Here is an 18,511-nt window from a genome sequence, read left to right as displayed (position 1 = left end):
TTAAAGATACTTGCTCCTTGGAAGGAAAGCTATGACAATACTAGATAACATATTATAAGTCAGGGACATCACTTTGCCAACAAAGATCTGTTCAGTCAAAGCTATGGTTTTTCCAGCAGTCATGTATGGATGTAAGAGTTGGACCATAATGAAGGCTGAACGCCAAAGAATCAATGCTTGAGAAGACTGTTAAGGGTCCCTTGGACTGCAAGGAGATCAAACCAGTTAATCCTAAAGGAAATAAACCCTGAATATTCATTGGAAGGACTTGTGCTGAACCTGAAGCTCCAATCCTTTGGCCACTTGATGTGAAAAGCCAAATCACTGGAAAAGACCCTGATGCTGGGAAAGATGGAGGGCAAGAGGGGAAAGTGGTGACAGAGGATGAGATGGTTGGATAGCATCACTGACCCAATAGATATGAGTTTGAGCAAGCTCTGGGAGATAATGACGGACAGGGAAGCCTGGAATACTGCAGTCTATGGGTTCACAAAGAGTTGGACACAACTTATAGACTAAACAGCAACAACAGTTACCCATATAACTGTGGGTTCGTTTCTGGGCTCTCTGTGTGGCCCCATTGATCTATGTGTCCATTTTGGTGATAGTACCATATTGTTTTGATGACTATAGCTTTGTAGTATGGTTTGAAATTTGGGAGTGTGATACCTCCAGGTTTGTTCTTCTTCCTAAGATTCTTTTGGCTATTCTGGGTCTTTTGTGCTTCCATACAAACTTTGGAATTATTTGTTCTAGTTCAGTAAAAAGTACCATTGGTATTTTGATAAAGAGTGCTTTAAATCTTTAGATTGCTTTGGAGAGTATGGTCATTTTAGAAAACTCTGGGAGATAGTGAAGGACAGGGAAGCCTGGTATGCTTGCAAAGAGTGACACAACTGAGCAACTGAACAACAACAATTCTTCTAATTCGTGAACAGGGTATATCTTTTTTATCACTTTGCTTTGTCTTCAATTTCTTTAATCAATATTTTGTACTTTTCCTAATATACATCTTTTAGCTCCGTTGTTAGATTTAGGTATTTTATTCATTTTTGATAAAATTGTAAATGGGATTGTTTTTTAACTTCTATTTCTTATGACTCATTTTTCATTCATTGAAATGCAACAGATTTATGTATATTAATTTTGTATCTTGCAACTTTACTGATTCCCTTTATTTGTTCTAATAGTGTTTTGGTAGTATCTTTAGGATTTTCTATATATAGTATCACATCATCAGTAAACAGTGACAACTTTATTTCTTCCTTTTCAATGTGGATTCGTTTGATTTCTTTTCCTCATTTGATTGCTGTGGTGAGGACTTCCAATATTATGTTAAACAGAAGTGGTGAGAAAAGGCATCCTTGTCTTGTCTGATCTTAGATGAATATTGGTTGTAGGTTTGTCATATGTGGCTTTTATTATGTTGAGACATTTTCCCTCTGTACCCACTTTGTTGTGAATTTGTATCATAAATGGATGTTGAATTTTGCCAAACGCTTATTCTGCATCCATTGAAATGATCATGTCATTTTTGTTCTTCAATTTGTTAACAATGTTCTTCAATTTGTTCTTCAATACTGTATTGTATTGTTTGATTTGTGGATCTTGAACTATCCTTGCAAATTGGGGTAATCCCACTTGATTATGGTGAATAATAAGTTTAATGTATTGTTGATTTCAGTTTGCTAATATTTTTTGAGCATTTTTGTGTATGTGTTTATTAGAGATATTAGCCAATAATTTTTTGTGGTTTTGTGTGGAATATTTGGCTTTCATACTAGGTTGATGCTGGCCTCATAGAATGAGTGTGGAAACATTCCTCCTCTTCATATTTTGAAATAGTTTGAAAAAAAATAGGTGTTAATCCTTATATGTATATATGCTTGGTAGAATTTTTCCTCTGAGGCCACCTAGTACTGTTTTGTTGTTGTTGTTGGGAGGTTATTTTTTTTTTTAAGTTGATTCAGTTTCATTACTGGTAAGTTAGTCTGTTCATATTTTCTATTTCTTCTTGATTCAACTTTGGGAGATTGTACATTTCTAGCAATTTATCCATTTCTCCTGAGTTGTCCATTTCATTGGTATATAATTGTTCATATAATCACTTATGATCCTTTGTATTTCTGTGATATCAAATTAACTTCTCTCCCATTTCCAATTTTAATTACGTAGGCACTCTCTCTTTTTTTCTTGACGAGCCTGGCTAAATGTTTATCAATTTTGTTTTTCCTTTAAAGTATCAGTTCTTAATTTCATTAATTTTTTTCTATTTTTTAAGAATTTCTATTTCACTTATCTCTGTCCTGATCTTTATGCTTTCTTTTCTTTTACTAACTTTGACTTTTGTCTGTTTTTCTTTTACTAATACATTTAGGTGTAAGGTTAGATTGGTTATTTGAGATTTTTCTTCTTGTCTCCTGAAGTAGATTTGTATTTGTAACTTCCTTCCTAGAACTGCTGCCAGAGGTCCCAAGGTGGTGGTCATAAGGTTGGGGTATGTGAAAATACAAGCCCATGCCAGCTCACTGGTTGGCTGGTAAGCCCACAGAACTAATAGGTTAGAGGGAGGACTCCAAAGTGGCACTTATCAGCCCCAAGGTCCCTGTGGTGCAATGAGCTTTTAAAAAAGGCTGCTGTTAGGATTTGGGTCTCCAGGGAGAGTCCCATTTGTTTCCGCCTCTCCAGGAAGCCCTACAAGACCAGAGAGTGCATCTGACAGGCTCCTTTCCAATTATTGCCTTTGCTTTGGGTCTGAGTGTGTGAGATTTTGTTCATGCCCTTTAAGAGCATAATCTCTGTTTTCTACAGCATTCCACCTCTCTCATACATATTCTTTATGTCTTCAGCTGTAGAAAATCTTTTCTGCTAGCTTTCAGGTTGTTCTCAAGATATTCTGTAAATGATGGAAGGAAGTGGTCTCAGTTTTCCTGCTTTGTCTTATAAATACATCTGAGATCCATAGAGTTGTCATCATTAGACAGTAAAAATATTAATTTGATTTTAGGAGGACAGTTGGAGAGGAAAGGAGAGAAATAGACAAAGACAGAGAGACAAACACAGAGAGAAGAGTTAATGTAATTTTTTTTTAACTAAAAGTGTTTATTATAAGAAATTAAGGTGAAATTTGGATGTTACTGAATCTCAGAAAAATGTTTTAATAACAGTCATGCCTAAAATAAATGAAGAAATAAATATGAAAGTAATCAGGGATTTTTAAAAACATTTTTAATCTAATTTTTCAATTAGAAATTCTGCCCGTCCTGAACCCCCTTCCCTCCTCCTTCCTCAATACAATATTGTAAAGTAATTAACCTCCAATGAAAATAAATAAATTTATATTAAAAAATAAAAATAGTATGTAAAAAAAGAAATTCTACTCATGCTTACTGAAAAAATGTTTTTGAAAAATATCATATTTGTACTTTCCATAATTCCACTCCCCTTCCCCCTATAGATTTTAGTGAATTATATCATTTTTATTTATTTATTTTAAAAATATAAATATATTTATTTTAATTGGAGGTTAATTAATTTACAATATTGTATTGGTTTTGCCGTACATCAACATGAATCTGCCACAGGTATACACGCATTCCCAATCCTGAACCCCTCTCCCTCCTCGCTCCCCATACCATCCCTCTGGGTCGTCCTAGTAAACCAGCCCCAAGCATCCAATATAATTCATTGAACCTGGAGTGGCGATTTGTTTCATATGTGATATTATACATGTTTCAATGCCATTCTCCCAAATCATCCCACCCTCTCCTTCTCCCACAGAGTCCAAAAGACTGTTCTATACATCTGTGTCTCTTTTGCTGTCTCATGTACAGGGTTACCATTACCATCTTTCTCAATTCCATATATATGCGTTAGTATACTCTATTGGTGTTTTTTCTTTCTGGCTTACTTCACTCTGTATAATAGGCTCCAGTTTCATCCACCTCATTAGAACTGATTCAAATGTATTCTTTTTAATGGCTGAGTAATACTCCATTGTGTATATGTACCATGGCTTTCTTATCCATTCATCTGCTGATGGACATCTAGGTTGCTTCCATGTCCTGGCTATTATAAACAGTGCTGCAATGAACATCGGGGTACATGTGTCTCTTTCAATTCTCGTTTCCTCAGTGTGTATGCCCAGCAGTGGGATTGCTGGGTCATAAGGCAGTTCTGTTTGCAATTTTTTTTAAGGAATCTCCACAGTGTTCTCCATAGTAGCTGTACTAGTTTGCATTCCCACCAACAGTTTAAGAGGGTTCCCTTTTCTCCACACCCTCTTCAGCATTTACTGCTTGCAGACTTTTGAATCACAGCCATTCTTACTGGTGTGAAATGGTACCTCACTGTGGTTTTGATTTGCATTTCTCTGATAATGAGTGATGTTGAGCATCTTTTCATGTGTTTGTTAACCATCTGTATGTCTTCTTTGGAGAAATGTCTATTTAGTTCTTTGGCCCATTTTTTGATTGGGTCGTTTATTTTTCTGGAATTGAGCTGCAGGAGTTGCTTGTATATTTTTGAGATTAGTTGTTTGTCAGTTGCTTCATTTGCTATTATTTTCTCCCATTCTGAAGACTGTCTTTTCACCTTGCGTATAGTTTCCTTTGTTGTGCAGAATCTTTTGATTTTAATTAGATCCCATTTGTTTATTTTTGCTTTTATTTCTAATATTCTGGGAGTTGGGTCATAGGGGAGCCTGCTGTGATTTATGTCATAGAGTGTTTTGCCTATGTTCTCCTCTAGAGGTTTATAGTTTCTGGTCTTAAGGTTAGATCTTTAATCCATTTTGAGTTTATTTTTGTATATGGTGTTAGAAAGTGTTCTAGTTTCATTCTTTTACAAGTGGTTGACCAGTTTTCCCAGCACCACTTGTTAAAGAGATTGTCTTTTCTCCATTGTATATTCTTTTTTTAAAAAATTATTTTAATTGGAGGTTAATTACTTTACAATATTGTATTGGTTTTGCCATACATCAACATGAATCCACCACAGGTATACATGCATTCCCTAATCTGAACCCCCCTCCCTCCTCCCTCCCATACCATCCCTCTTGGTCATCCCGTGCACCAGCCCTAAGCATCCAATATCATGCATCAAACATGGACTGGCGATTCATTTCATATATGATATTATACATGTTTCAGTGCCATTCTCCCAAATCATCCACCCTTTCCCTCTCCCACAGAGTCCAAAATCCTGTTTTATACATCTGTGTCTCTTTTGCTGTCTCGCATACAAGGTTATCATTACCATCTTTCTAAATTCTATATATATGCATTAGTATACTTTATTGGTGTTCTTCTTTCTGGCTTACTTCACTCTGTATAATCAGCTCCAGTTTCATCCACCTCATTAGAACTGATTCAAATGTATTCTTTTCAATGGCGGAGTAATACTCCATTGTGTATATGTACCACAGCTTTCTTATCCATTCATCTGCTGATGGACATCTAGGTTGCTTCCATGTCCTGGCTATTATAAACAGTGCTGCGATGAACATTGGGGTACATGTGTCTCTTTCAATTCTGGTTTCCTCAGTGTGTATGCCCAGCAGTGGGATTGCTGGGTCATAAGCAGTTCTATTTCCAGGTTTTTAGGGAATCTCCACAGTGTTCTCCATAGTAGCTGTACTAGTTTGCATTCCCACCAACAGTGTAAGAGGGTTTCCTTTTCTCCACACCCTCTCCAGCATTTATTGCTTGTAGACTTTTGGATTGGAGCTATTCTGACTGGTGTGAAATGGTACCTCATTGTGGTTTTGATTTGCATTTCTCTGATAATGAGTGATGTTGAGCATCTTTTCATGTGTTTGTTAGCCATCTGTATGTCTTCTTTGGAGAAATGTCTATTTAGTTCTTTGGCCCAATTTTTGATTGGGTAGTTTATTTTTCTGGAATTAAGCTGCAGGTGTTGCTTGTATATTTTTGAGATTAGTTGTTTGTCAGTTGCTTCATTTGCTATTATTTTCTCCCATTCTGAAGGCTGTCTTTTCACCTTGCTTGGAGTTTCCTTTGCTGTGCGGAAGCTTTTAACTTTAATTAGGTCTCATTTGTTTCTTTTTGCTTTTATTTCCAATATTCTGGGAGGTGGGTCATAGGGGATCCTGCTGTGATTTATGTTGGAGAGTGTTTTGCCTATGTTCTTCTCTAGGAGTTTTACAGTTTCTGGTCTTAAGGTTAGATCTTTAATCCATTTTGAGTTTATTTTTGTGTATGGTGTTAGAAAGTGTTCTAGTTTCATTCTTTTACAAGTGGTTGACCAGTTTTCCCAGCACCACTTGTTAAAGAGATTGTGTTTTCTCCACTGTATATTCTTGCCTCATTTGTCAAAGACAAGGTGTCCATAGGTGAGTGGATTTATCTCTGGGCTTTCTATTTTGTTCCGTTGATCTGTATTTCTGTCTTTGTGCCAGAACCATACTGTCTTGATGACTGTGGCTTTGTAATAAAGCCTGAAGTCAGGCAGGTTGATTCCTCCAGTTCCATTCTTCTATCTCAAGATTGCTTTGGCTATTCGAGGCTTTTTGTATTTCCATACAAATTGTGAAATTATTTGTTCTAGCTCTATGAAAAATACTGCTGGTAGCTTGATAGGGATTGCATTGAATCTATAGATTGCTTTGGGTAGTATACTCATTTTCACTATATTGATTCTTCTGATCCATGAACACGGTATATATCTCCGTGTCCTCTTTGATTTCTATTAGTGTCCTCTTTCATTTCTTTCACCAGTGTTTTATAGTTTTCTATATATAGGTCTTTATTTTCTTTAGGTATATATATTCTTAAGTATTTTATTCTTTACTGCAATGGTGAATGGAATTGTTTCCTTATTTTCTCATTATTAGTGTATAGGAATGCAAGGGATTTCTGTGTGTTGATTTTATATCCTACAACTTTACTATATTCATTGATTAACTCTAGTAATTTTCTGGAGGAGTCTTTAGAGTTTTCTATGTAGAGGATCATGTCATCTGCAGACAGTGAGAGTTATATTCTTCTTTTCCAATTTGGATTCCTTTTATTTCTTTTTCTGCTCTGATTGCTGTGGCCAAAACTTCCAGAACTATGTTGAATAGTAGTGGTGAAAGTGGGCACCCTTGTCTTGTTCCTGACTTTAGGGGAAATGCTTTCAATTTTTCACCATTGAGGATAATGTTTGCTGTGGGTTTGTCATATATAGCTTTTATTATGTTGAGGTATGTTCCTTCTATTTCTGCTTTCTGGAGAGTTTTTATCATAAATGGATGTTGAATTTTGTCAAAGGCTTTCTCTGCATCTATTGAGATAATCATATAGCTTTTATTTTTCAATTTGTTAATGTGGTGAATTACATTGATTGATTTGTGGATATTGAAGAATCCTTGCATCCCTGGGAGAAAGCCCACTTGGTCATGGTGTATGATCTTTTTAATGTGTTGTTGGATTCTGATTGCTAGAATTTTGTTAAGGATTTTTGCATGTATGTTCATCAGTGATATTGGCCTGTAGTTTTCTTTTTTTGTGTCATCTTTGTCAGGTTTTGGTATTAGGGTGATGGTGGCCTCATAGAAAGAGTTTGGAAGTTTCCCTTCCTCTGCAATTTTCTGGAAGAGTTTGAGTAGGATAGGTGTAAGCTCTTCTCTTAATTTTTGGTAGAATTCAGCTGTGAAGCCGTCTGGACCTAGGCTTTTGTTTTCTAGAAGATTTTTTATTACAGTTTCAATTTCTGTGCTTGTGATGGGTCTGTTAAGATTTTCTATTTATTCCTGGTCCAATTTTTGAAAGTTGTACTTTTCTAAGAATTTGTCCATTTCTTCCACGTTGTCCATGTTATTGGCATATAATTGCTGGTAGTAGTCTCTTATGATCCTTTGTATTTCTGTGTTGTCTGTTGTGACCTCTCCATTTTCATTTCTAATTTTATTGATTTGATGTTTCCCCCTTTGTTTCTTGATGAGTCTGGCTAATGGTTTGTCAATGTTATTTATCCCTTCAAAGAACCAGCTTTTGGCTTTGTTGGTTTTTGTTATGGTCTCTTTTGTTTCTTTTGCATTATTTCTGCCCTAATTTTTAAGACTTCTTTCCTTCTACTAACCCTGGGATTCTTCATGTCTTTCTTTCCTAGTTGCTTTAGGTGTAGGGTTAGGTTATTTATTTGACTGTTTTCTTGTTTCTTGAGGTATACCTGTATTGCTATGAACTTTCCCCTTAGCACTGCTTTTACAGTGTCCCACAGGTTTTGGATTGTTGTGTTTTCATTTTCATTTCGTTTCTATGCATATTTTGATTTCTTTTTTGATTTCTTCTGTGATTTGTTGGTTGTTCAGCAGCGTGTTGTTCAGCCTCCATATGTTGGAATTTTAAATAATTTTTCTTCTGTAACTGAGATCTAATCTTACTGCACTGTGGTCAGAAAAGATGTTTGGAATGATTTCTTTCTTTCTTTTTTTTTTTTTTTTTAATTCACCAAGGCTAGATTTACAGCCCAGGATGTGATCAATCCTGGAGAAGGTTCCATGTGCGCTTGAGAAAAAGGTGAAATTCATTGTTTTGGGGTGAAATGTCCTATAGATATCAGTTAGGTCTAACTGGTCTATTGTATCATTTAAACTTTGTGTTTCCTTGTTAATTTTCTGTTTAGTTGATCTATCCATAGGTGTGAATGGTGTATTAAAGTATCCCACTATTATTGTGTTATTGTTAGTTTGTCCTTTCATACTTGTTAGCATTTGTCTTACATATTGTGGTGCTCCTATGTTGGGTGCATATATATTTATAATTGTTATATTTTCTTCTTGGATTGATCCTTTGATCATTATGTAGTGTCCTTCTTTGTCTCTTTTCACAGTCTTTGTTTTAAAATCTATTTTCTGACATGACTATTGCTATTTCTGCTTTCTTTTGGTCTCTATTTGTCTGGAAAATCTTTTTCCAGCCCTTCACTTTCAGTCTGTATGTGTCCCTTGTTTTGAGGTGGGTCTCTTGTAGACAACATATATAGGAGTCTTGTTTTTGTATCCATTCAGCCAGTCTTTGTCTTTTGGTCGGGGCATTCAACCCATTTACGCTTAAGGTAATTATTGACAAGTATAATCACATTACCATTTACTTTAATGTTTTGGGTTCGAGTTTATACATCTTTTTTGTGTTTCCCGTCTAGAGAATATCCTTTAGCATTTGTTGGAGAGCTGGTTTGTGGTGCTGAATTCTCTCAGCTTTTGCTTGTCTGTAAAGCTTTTGATTTCTCCTTCATATTTGAATGAGATCCTTGCTGGATCTACAGTAATCTGGGCTGTAGGTTATTTTCTTTCATCACTTTAAGTATGTCTTGCCATTCCCTCTTGGCTTGAAGAGTTTCAATTGAAAGATCAGCTGTTATCCTTATGGGAATCCCCTTGGGTATTATTTGTTGTTTTTCCCTTGCTACTTTTAATATTTGTTCTTTGTGTTTGATCTTTGTTAATTTGATTAATATGTGTCTTGGGGTGTTTCACCTTGGGTTTATCCTGTTTGGGACTCTCTGGGGTTCTTGGACTTGGGTGATTATTCCCTTCCCCATTTTAAGGAAGTTTTCAACTACTATCTCCTCAAATATTTTCTCATGGTCTTTCTTTTTGTCGTCTTCTTCTGGGACTCCTATGATTCGAATGTTGGGGCATTTAATATTGTCCTTGTGGTCTCTGAGATTGTCCTCATTTCTTTTAATTCATTTTTCTTTTTTCCTCTCTGATTCATTTATTTCTACCATTCTATCTTCTACTTAAGTAATCCTATCTTCTACCTCTGTTATTCTATTATTTGTTGCCTCCAGAGTGTTTTTTATCTCATTTATTGCACTATTCATTATATATTGACTCTTTTTTATTTTATTCTAGGTCCTTGTTAAAGCTTTCTTGCATCTTCTCAATCCTTGTCTCAAGGCTATTTATCTGTGATTTCATTTTGATTTCAAGATTTTGGATCATTTTTACTGTAATTATTCAGAATTCTTTATCAGGTAGATTCCCTATCTCTTCCTCTTTTGTTTGGTTTGGTGAGCATTTATCCTGTTCCTTTACCTGCTGGGTATTCCTCTGTCTCTTCATCTTGGTTATATTGCTGAGTTTGGGGAGTCCTTTCTGTATTCTGGCAGTTTGTGAAGTTCTCTTTATTGTGGAGTTTCCTCGCTGTGGGTGGCATTGTACAGGTGGCTTGTCAAGGTTTCTTATTTAGGGAAGCTTGTGTTGGTGTTCTCACGGGTGGAGCTGGATTTCTTCTCTCTGGAGTGCAATGAAGTGTCCAGTAATGAGTTATGAGATGTCAGTGGTTTTGGAGTAACTTTGGGCAGCCTGTATATTGGAGCTCAGGGCTGTGTTCCTGTGTTGCTGGAGAATTTGCATGGTATGTCTTGCTCTGGAACCTGTTGGCCCTTGGGTGGTGCTTGGTTTCAGTGCAGATATGGAGGCGTTTGATGAGCTCCTGTCAATTAATGTTCCCTGGAGTCAGGAGTTCTCTGGTGTTCTCATGATTTGGACTTAAGCCTCCTGCTCCTGGTTTTCAGTCCTATTTTTACAGTAGTCTCAAGACTTCTCCTTTTCTACAGTACAGATGATAAAACATCTAGGTTAAAGAAGATAAGTTTCTCCACAGTAAGGGACACCCAGAGAGTTTCACAGAGTTACATGGAGAAGAGAAGAAGGAGGAGGGATTTAGAGGTGACCTGAATGAGATGAGGTGGAATCAATGGAGGAGAGAGGAAGCTAACCAATAATCACTTTCGTATGTGCAATCCACAACTGGACCGCTCAGAGATGTTCATGGAATTATACAGAGAAGAGAAGAGGGAAGAAGGAGACAGAGGTGGCCAGGAGGATAAAAGGGGGGAATCAAAAGGAGGAGAGAGATCCAGCCAGTAATCAGTTCCCTAAGTGTTCTCCACCGTCTGGAACAAACCAAGATTCACAGAGTTGGGTAGAGAAGATAGGGTATAGGGAGGAGACAGATGCAACCTTTTGGAGAAAAAGGAGAGTCCGAAGGGGGGGAGAGAAGTCAAGGCAGTAATCTCACTCCCAATTAAAAATGGGTACTGAAGATTGGGTTCTTAATGGTACAAAATTGATAACAAATGCCAAACAGCAAAGATTAAAAATTTAGAGTTTGGAATTTAAAAAATACAATATTAAAGAAAAGAAGAAAAAAAAGAAAAAAAGAAAAAAAAAGTCACAAAATTATAAAATATATATATATATGAAGTTTGCTTTAAAAAATAGGATCTTTTTTTTTTTTGCAAAGTAATAGTAGGTTATAAAAGTGAAAATTAAAGGAGTAATAGAGGACTTAAAATTAAAAAAATAAAAAAAAAGAATGATCATAAAAATAGTAAAAATATATCTAAGTGTTTCTCTGGTGTTGTTGTGGGTATTGTGGAGTCAGTTCATTTTCAGATAGTTCCTTGGTCCGGCTTATATTTCTCAAGATCTATAGGCCCCTTCTTATGTAGTTGGTACTAACAACAGGGTTTTAATCTATTGCACCTGTCACTTCCAAGGCAGTGCCCTCTGTTTTAGCTTCTTCTGCTTGCTGGTCTCTTTAGTGTCTGATTTCCCCCCTGACACAAAGGGGGTGGTGGTGGACACTTTTTTTTTAGGCTCATTTGTTCAGTTTTGCTGTGGGGAGGGAGGGAAGCTGCAAACAAATAACACTGGCGTGTGCTCGCAGTGCCTCAGCCACACTGCGCCTGCCCCCGCTCACGGCGCATGTGCCCTTCCTGCCCACACTGCTCAGGCCCTAGGTTGCTCCGCTGGGAACCATCCAAGGCTGACCCTGGGCTGCATGCACCTCCAGGTCTAAGCCACTCAGGTTCAGGCACTCAGGTAGTCCTCAGAGGCGCAGACTCGGTTGGGCCTGCGTTTTGTGCCCTTCCCAGGTCTGAGCAGCTCAGGTGATGAGGTGTTTGGTAAGTGCAGTCGCTGTGACTTATTGCCTCCCCCGTCCCTGCAGCTTGGTTTTCTGGGTGTACAACCGGCACACCTTCTCAGGTGGATCTTGATTGTCCAGAACACCAAGAAGTCTTAGTTAGCAAAGAAGCCTGCTTGAAGTTTGGTAGATAATGTCTCTCTGGGGCTGCAATTGCCCCCTTCCAGCTCTGGCTGCCTGTCACCAGAGGGGGATGGTCTGCATCTGGCTAGTTTTGTTCAGCCCTTTGTTCTGTGTGCTGGCCTGGTGGTGTCTTAGGGCTTTTCTTGTGGTAGCTATCCCATAGTCTGGTTTGCTAGCCCAAGTTGGTTTGCTCAGATTGCCCTCCAGGCATTCAGGCCAGATCCTTACTCTAAGCAATGCAGTTCACGCCTCCCTGCCCAGCCCCCGCTTGCTAGTGGTGGGTGCAGGCGTTTGTGCTGCTTCTCCACTGAGGGAGTTACCATTGGGCTCATAATCTATGGGTTTTAATTAATTATTTATTTTTCCTCCCTGTTATGTTGCCCTCTGTGCTTCCAAGGCTTGCCACAGACTTGGCAGTGAGAGTGTTTCCTGGTGTTGGGAAACTTCTCTCTTTTTAAGACTCTCTTCCCAGGATGGAGCTCCATCCCTACCTCTTTTGTCTCTTTTTTTTTCTTTTATATTTTTTCCTACCTCCTTTCAAAGACAATGGGCTGCTTTTCTGGGTGCCTGATGTCCTCTGCCGGCATTCAGAAGTTGTTTTGTGGAATTTACTCAGCATTGAAATGTTCTTTTCATGAATTTGTGAGGAAGAAAGTGGTCTCCCCATCCTATTACTCCGCCATCTTACAACCGCCGAATTATATCATTTTTAAGGTCAGGTTTTAGATCATGAATTTTCTACTCTCTAATATTTCACCCCACTTTTTTTGTTGCCATTGTTATGCCTCAACTTCCTAGGCTGTAAATTTGTTTTAGAATAATACAAACTTCATATGGAAATTCATAACAGTAAAATGAGTTACCCTAAGTAAGTCACTTACAACAGTGCCTGGGACTACTAGCAACTTTACTTTCTCTGCTACAGATGATCAATATCATATGTGAGATGCAGCCAAGTATTACAATGCAACACTTATCAGACCAATCCGATTATTAAATTTTACATTTCTTGGACTTAAATCTTTCTCCAGGTTAACACTCAATCTCTTTCTTTATGAAGTATGCTTGAACTCACTTGGATCCTTTAAAAATTTGCTAAGAGTCCAGCCCTCTGTGGATGACCAGCATTTCTTTACTTTTTTGAGGCAATGTTGATGATCCCCTACTCTGTTGGACAGGTATCTATAGTACTGCATCTATTACACATTTTATAATTTTTGATCATATAAAAAATCATGTCTGGGTATTTCTTTTTAATAAATATGAGAAGTTTTGATTCATATTTTCATTTCTTCATTTATTCAGCAAACTCTTATGAAGCATATACTATGTTTAGAGATGGCAAGAATATACAGAAGAACTGTACAAAAAAATGTCTTAGTGACCTGGATAACCTTGATGGTATGTTTACTCACCTAGAGCCAGACATCCTGGAGTGTGAAGTCAAGTGGGCCTTAGGAAGCATTATTATGAACAAAGCTAGTGGAGGTGATAGAATTCCATTGAGCTATTTCAAATCCTAAAAGATGATACTGTTAAAGTGCTGCACTCAATATGCCAGCAAATTTGGAAAACAGAAGTGGCCACAGAACTGAAAAGCATCAATTTTTATTCCAATTCTAAAGAAAGGCAATGCCAAAGAATGTTCTAACTACCATACAATTGTACACATTTCACATGCTAGCAAGATTATGCACAAAATCCTTCAAGCTAGCCTTCAGCAGTGTGTGAACTGAGAGTTTTCAGACTTACAAGCTGGTTTTAGAAAACGCAGAGGAAGCAGAGATCAACTTGCCAACATCCACTGGATCTCAGAAAAAGCAAGGGAATTCCAGAAAAAAACAACTACTTCTGCTTCTTTGACTATGCTAAAGCCTTTGTGTGGATCACAACAAACTGTGGAAAACTCTTAAAGAATGTGGGAATACCAGACCATCTTACCTGTCTCCTGAGAGGCCTGTATGCCAGACTAGAAGCAATAGTTAAAACTGGACATGAAATGACAGACTGGTTCAAAATTGGGAAAGGAGTACATCAAGACTGTATATTGACACCCTGTTTACTTAACTTCTATGCAGAGTAAATCATGCATAGTGCTGGGCTGGATGAACAACAAGCTGAAATCAAGATTGCTAGGAGAAATATTAACAACCTCAGATATGCAGATGGCACACTTTAATGGCAGAAAGTGAAGAGGAACTAAAGATCCTCTTAATGAAAATGAAAAAGGAGAGTGAAAAGTTTGGCTTAAAAGTCAACATTCAGAAAACAGAGATCATAGCATCCAGTCTCATAACTTAATGGCAAATAGATGGGAAAAAAGTGGAAACAGACTTTATTTTATTGGGCTCCAATATCACTGCAGATGGTGACTGTAGTCATGAAATTAAAAGATGCTTGCTCCTTGGAAGAAAAGCTATGATAAACCTAGAGAGCGTATTAAAAAGCAGAGACCACCTTACCAACAAAAGTCCATATAGTCAAAGCTATGTTTTCCAGTAGTCATGTATGGATGTGAGAGCTGGACCATAAAGAAGGCAGAGCACTTAAGAATTGGTACTTTTGAATTGTGGTTTTGGAAGAATACTCTCAAGAGACCCTTGGACTGCAAGTGGTCTTTAAGATCTTTAAGATGGCATCACTAATTCAATGGACATGAATTTGAACAAACTGTGAGAGATAGTGGAGGACAGAGAAGCCTGGCATGCTGCAGTTCATGAGATCTCAAAGAGTTGGCAACAACTTAGCAACTGAACAACAACAATATTTAGAAAACAAGCAAAAATATGAACAAAAACTTTAAAACACTGTAGAAATTCAATGGAGAGTAAAATTTTGTCCCTTCCTTCAAGGATATTAAAAAGAATGGAGAAGACAGCCTTGTAAGCAAAGTCATATGTAGTGACAAGGGATCATCAGCCAGGTCTGAAAGAGTATCCAGATAATAGACAATAATTGATTGTTCTATGGTTAAATTTAGTGAAGTCTATAGAGATACAGGATGTATCAAGTAAGCAGAACAGAGATTGATTGACAAGGAGAAGGTCATCATATGAGTATCTGTTTACATCAAGGAGATGTAGTGGTGCTTCTTTAAGACAGTTTTCCACAAATTGGTTTCAGGTTTCTACATCATGAGAAGACAGGAAAATCAATCATGGGCCCCATGACAGGGGCCCAAAATGGTAGCTTGATTGAGGAACAAAACAGAAGATCAGTTGTTAAACCTGAAGCAGAAATTTTTACCTGGAATTTAATTCCAGAAATTTATGGAGCTTAAATTCCCATGAAAGCCTCCAAATGTCCAGCAGGACTAGCCTGCACCTTAGGACTCAGTCATTCTCAGCTAGAAGAAGGAGTACAGGAGGGCGGGTCTTTGCAGGGTCAATATAATAAGTCTTCTCTTTAGTTGTTTCTAGTTCCCTATTAGCTCCTATATTCACTATCTGGCAGGTAGGTTGTACTTTTGGACTAAGTTTTTCTTTTCAATTTTATCTGAATTCTCTTTGCTCAGGTTTCCAAATTGTTCTGGGTGACATCTGCCTGTCACCAGTAAAACCAAAAGGATAGCAGGATAGATTGCTTTGCACAGGGCAGACAGGTAATTACAGCTTTAATTTTGTTTTGTTTTTGCAAGGATCCAGGTGTCCAACCTCTTTATCTCACAAAAGAACCTTAATAAATGTGGGAGTGTTGGCAGACAAGATGGCCCAGTGGGCAGCCTGCCCATCAGATGTGTTAGCCTTCTGCTATTGAAATAGTACTTCCCATGGAAGCATCACACATCAGGAATTCTCTCCTGGTCCAAGCACCCCAGCAGCTTCCAAGGTGGGAGCACAATTAGAGACATGGAGACTTTGAAGCAGCCAAGAGATACATTTCACCTTGGAAATTTATATTTCAACAGAGTGCTCGTGCCATGTGAACATTAATCATTCCCCTGTAAAGCATTCTCATTGTGAAACCAAGTTCTCTGGAGCAGGAATCTGTTGGCTAGTTGGCAGGTCTGTCTCTGGTTTTGAAGAATTGACCACTTTAGAAGTTATCCTCATATAGAATATAAGTGGGATTTTCTAGAATTCCTTTTCAAAACATACGTACTTTCTTACACATATGCACAAAGTTGAGTCACATATGGGAAAACTAGGACTTAAAAGTGTAATAGGCTAAGTCTTGGGTCCAGGCTGAACAGCGGCCTCAAGAGACTGTCTAGGGAGGGTCTACCAGTATCTACTAGGTTCAAGAAAATTGATAATGTGAAAACCAAGGCATCTGGCAAGAGAAGTCTGAAGCCTAAAGTCTCAGACAATAGACAGAACCTGGAATAAGGAAATGTGGTAGGTCTACTTTCCATAGGATGGGATGGAGTGAGTGGGTAGATCTATGTTTCCAAGAAACCCTGGGAGTTGGTAAAATACAAGAGACACCGATCAATTCAGGGACTCAGATATGGATGCTTTAGAAAATTCTACTTATTAAATCGTGAAATAAGATTAGAAGGATTAGATTAGAAAGGAAAAAAGCCCAGTGACCAGAACTGATTGCAATTAGGAACCCACAATGGAATATTACTCAGCCATTCAAAAGAATACATTTGAATTAGTTCTAATGAAGTGGATGAAACTGGAGCCTATTATACAGAGTGAAGTAAGCCAGAAAGAAAAACACCAATACAGTATACTAATGCATATATATGGAATTTAGAAAGATGATAATGATAACCCTGTATGTGAGACAGCAAAAGAGACACAGATGTATAGAACAGTTTTTTGGACTCTGTGGAATAGGGAGAGGGTGGGATGATTTGGGAGAATGGCATTGAAACATGTATAATATCATATATGAAACGAATCGCCAGTCCAGGTTTGATGCAGGATACTGGATGCTTGGGGCTGGTGCACTGACACGACCCAGAGGGATGGTATGGGGAGGGAAGAGGGAGGGAGTTTCAGGATGGGAAACACGTGTATAACTGTGGCGGATTTATGTTGATGTATGGCAAAACCAATACAATATTGCAAAGTAATTAACCTCCAATTAAAATAAATAAATTTATATTTAAAAAAATTAAACAAAATCTCAATATAAGTGTTCTTACACTTTTTGAGTCTGAGGGCAATGTCATTTCAGATGGTATTCTGAGTAGGTACTATTTTTTTAACAGGCAAGAAGGAACAGCTGAAAAAGATCTTTTGAACTTGGAGATTGCAGCTAGTTCCAGTCATGGATTCTTGCCAAACAACCTTGATTCTTGCATTCTAGTAAGTATTTCTATTTCCATGGCATGGAAACAAACTGGCTCAGACCTATTATCCTGAGAAGTTGCAAGGCCATCTCAGGGAGACTTACCTTAGTGAAAAACTATCTTGGATTAAGGAGATTTGCCTCTTCTTCTGGCCTCCTAGAATAACCAGCAAAAGTTCATTTAATAGAGTGGAATGGTTGCATAAGTCTTGGGTCCACACTGAACAGCAGCCTCAAGAGACTGTGAAAGTCGCTCAGTCGTGTCCAACTCTTTGTGACTCCATGGACTATACAGTCCATGAAATTCTCCAGGCCAGAATACTGGAGTGGGTAGGCTTTCCCTTCTCCAGGGGATCTTCCCAACCCAGGGACTGAATATAGGTCTCCTGCATTGCAGGCAGATTCTTTACCAGATGAGCCATAAAAGAAGCCCCTCAAGAGACTAATTCCCAAATTTAAGTATCCAGGCCTTGGCTAGAATGGATAACTGTATCTAGTCCTGAACAAGTTAGAGGACTGGATGAAACTAGACACAACTGGTGAAGGAGAAATTTTTAGCCCCAGTGAGAACAAAAGAATAGGAATCTAAGGGTAAAGATTACCAAATGGGATAGTAGCAGGAGTTCTGAAGAGACAGTATTGACTGGATTGGAAGATACAATCAGGCTTCAGACGGGATTGGCATTGGGTTTCAACTCTCAGGGGAAACGGGAAACCTGGAGAAACTGGGAACAAAGCAAGGCTAAGTTTCTATTTTCTATGGAAGATCTCTGAAGGCTTCCTGATTCTAGCAATATCCACCTGCTGTGTGTCTAGCACACAGTATTGTTTTTGTTGAGTGTCTGTTATATTATCCCATATGTTTGCCAAACATTTATCTGCTCAGCCAGGGAGCTTATAATCTTCTTTGATAAAAAGGACAGGAAACAAACATGATTTTGCATATTTTTGAAACTACATTACAGCTGGGATTTTGTTGTATTCTTCTGGGAAGTACCGGTGTTCTCAGGTATTCCACTCCTCTTCATTCAGTTTGATAACATTCCACTCTACTCCATGTCATTCCATTTTAATTTATACAGTTTCTATCCAGGGCTACAGCTGTGCTAACAGAGGGGTCCAAAGATGAATAGACAAACTATTGACTCAGAAAAAGTTTCATAAAATATGTGTCACTCATCTTGTGAGCAGACTCTCAAAAA

The 18,511-nt window shown here is 37.9% G+C and overlaps 1 long non-coding RNA gene across 1 annotated transcript; it reads right to left on the bottom strand.

Moving 5' to 3' along the window:
• Positions 1–1,463: 1,463 nt before the first annotated feature.
• Positions 1,464–16,179, bottom strand: LOC120868918. Its single transcript, XR_005722344.1, has 3 exons — positions 16,167–16,179; positions 12,972–12,979; positions 1,464–1,539 (listed from the first exon to the last, which is right to left on the bottom strand). It is a non-coding gene; the product is annotated as an uncharacterized LOC120868918 (long non-coding RNA).
• Positions 16,180–18,511: the final 2,332 nt, after the last annotated feature.

This window comes from Oryx dammah, unplaced genomic scaffold (assembly GCF_014754425.2).
Source record: "Oryx dammah isolate SB20612 unplaced genomic scaffold, SCBI_Odam_1.1 HiC_scaffold_10, whole genome shotgun sequence".
Classification (NCBI taxonomy): Eukaryota; Metazoa; Chordata; class Mammalia; order Artiodactyla; family Bovidae; genus Oryx; species Oryx dammah.
This window is presented reverse-complemented; position numbering and strand designations above follow the sequence as displayed.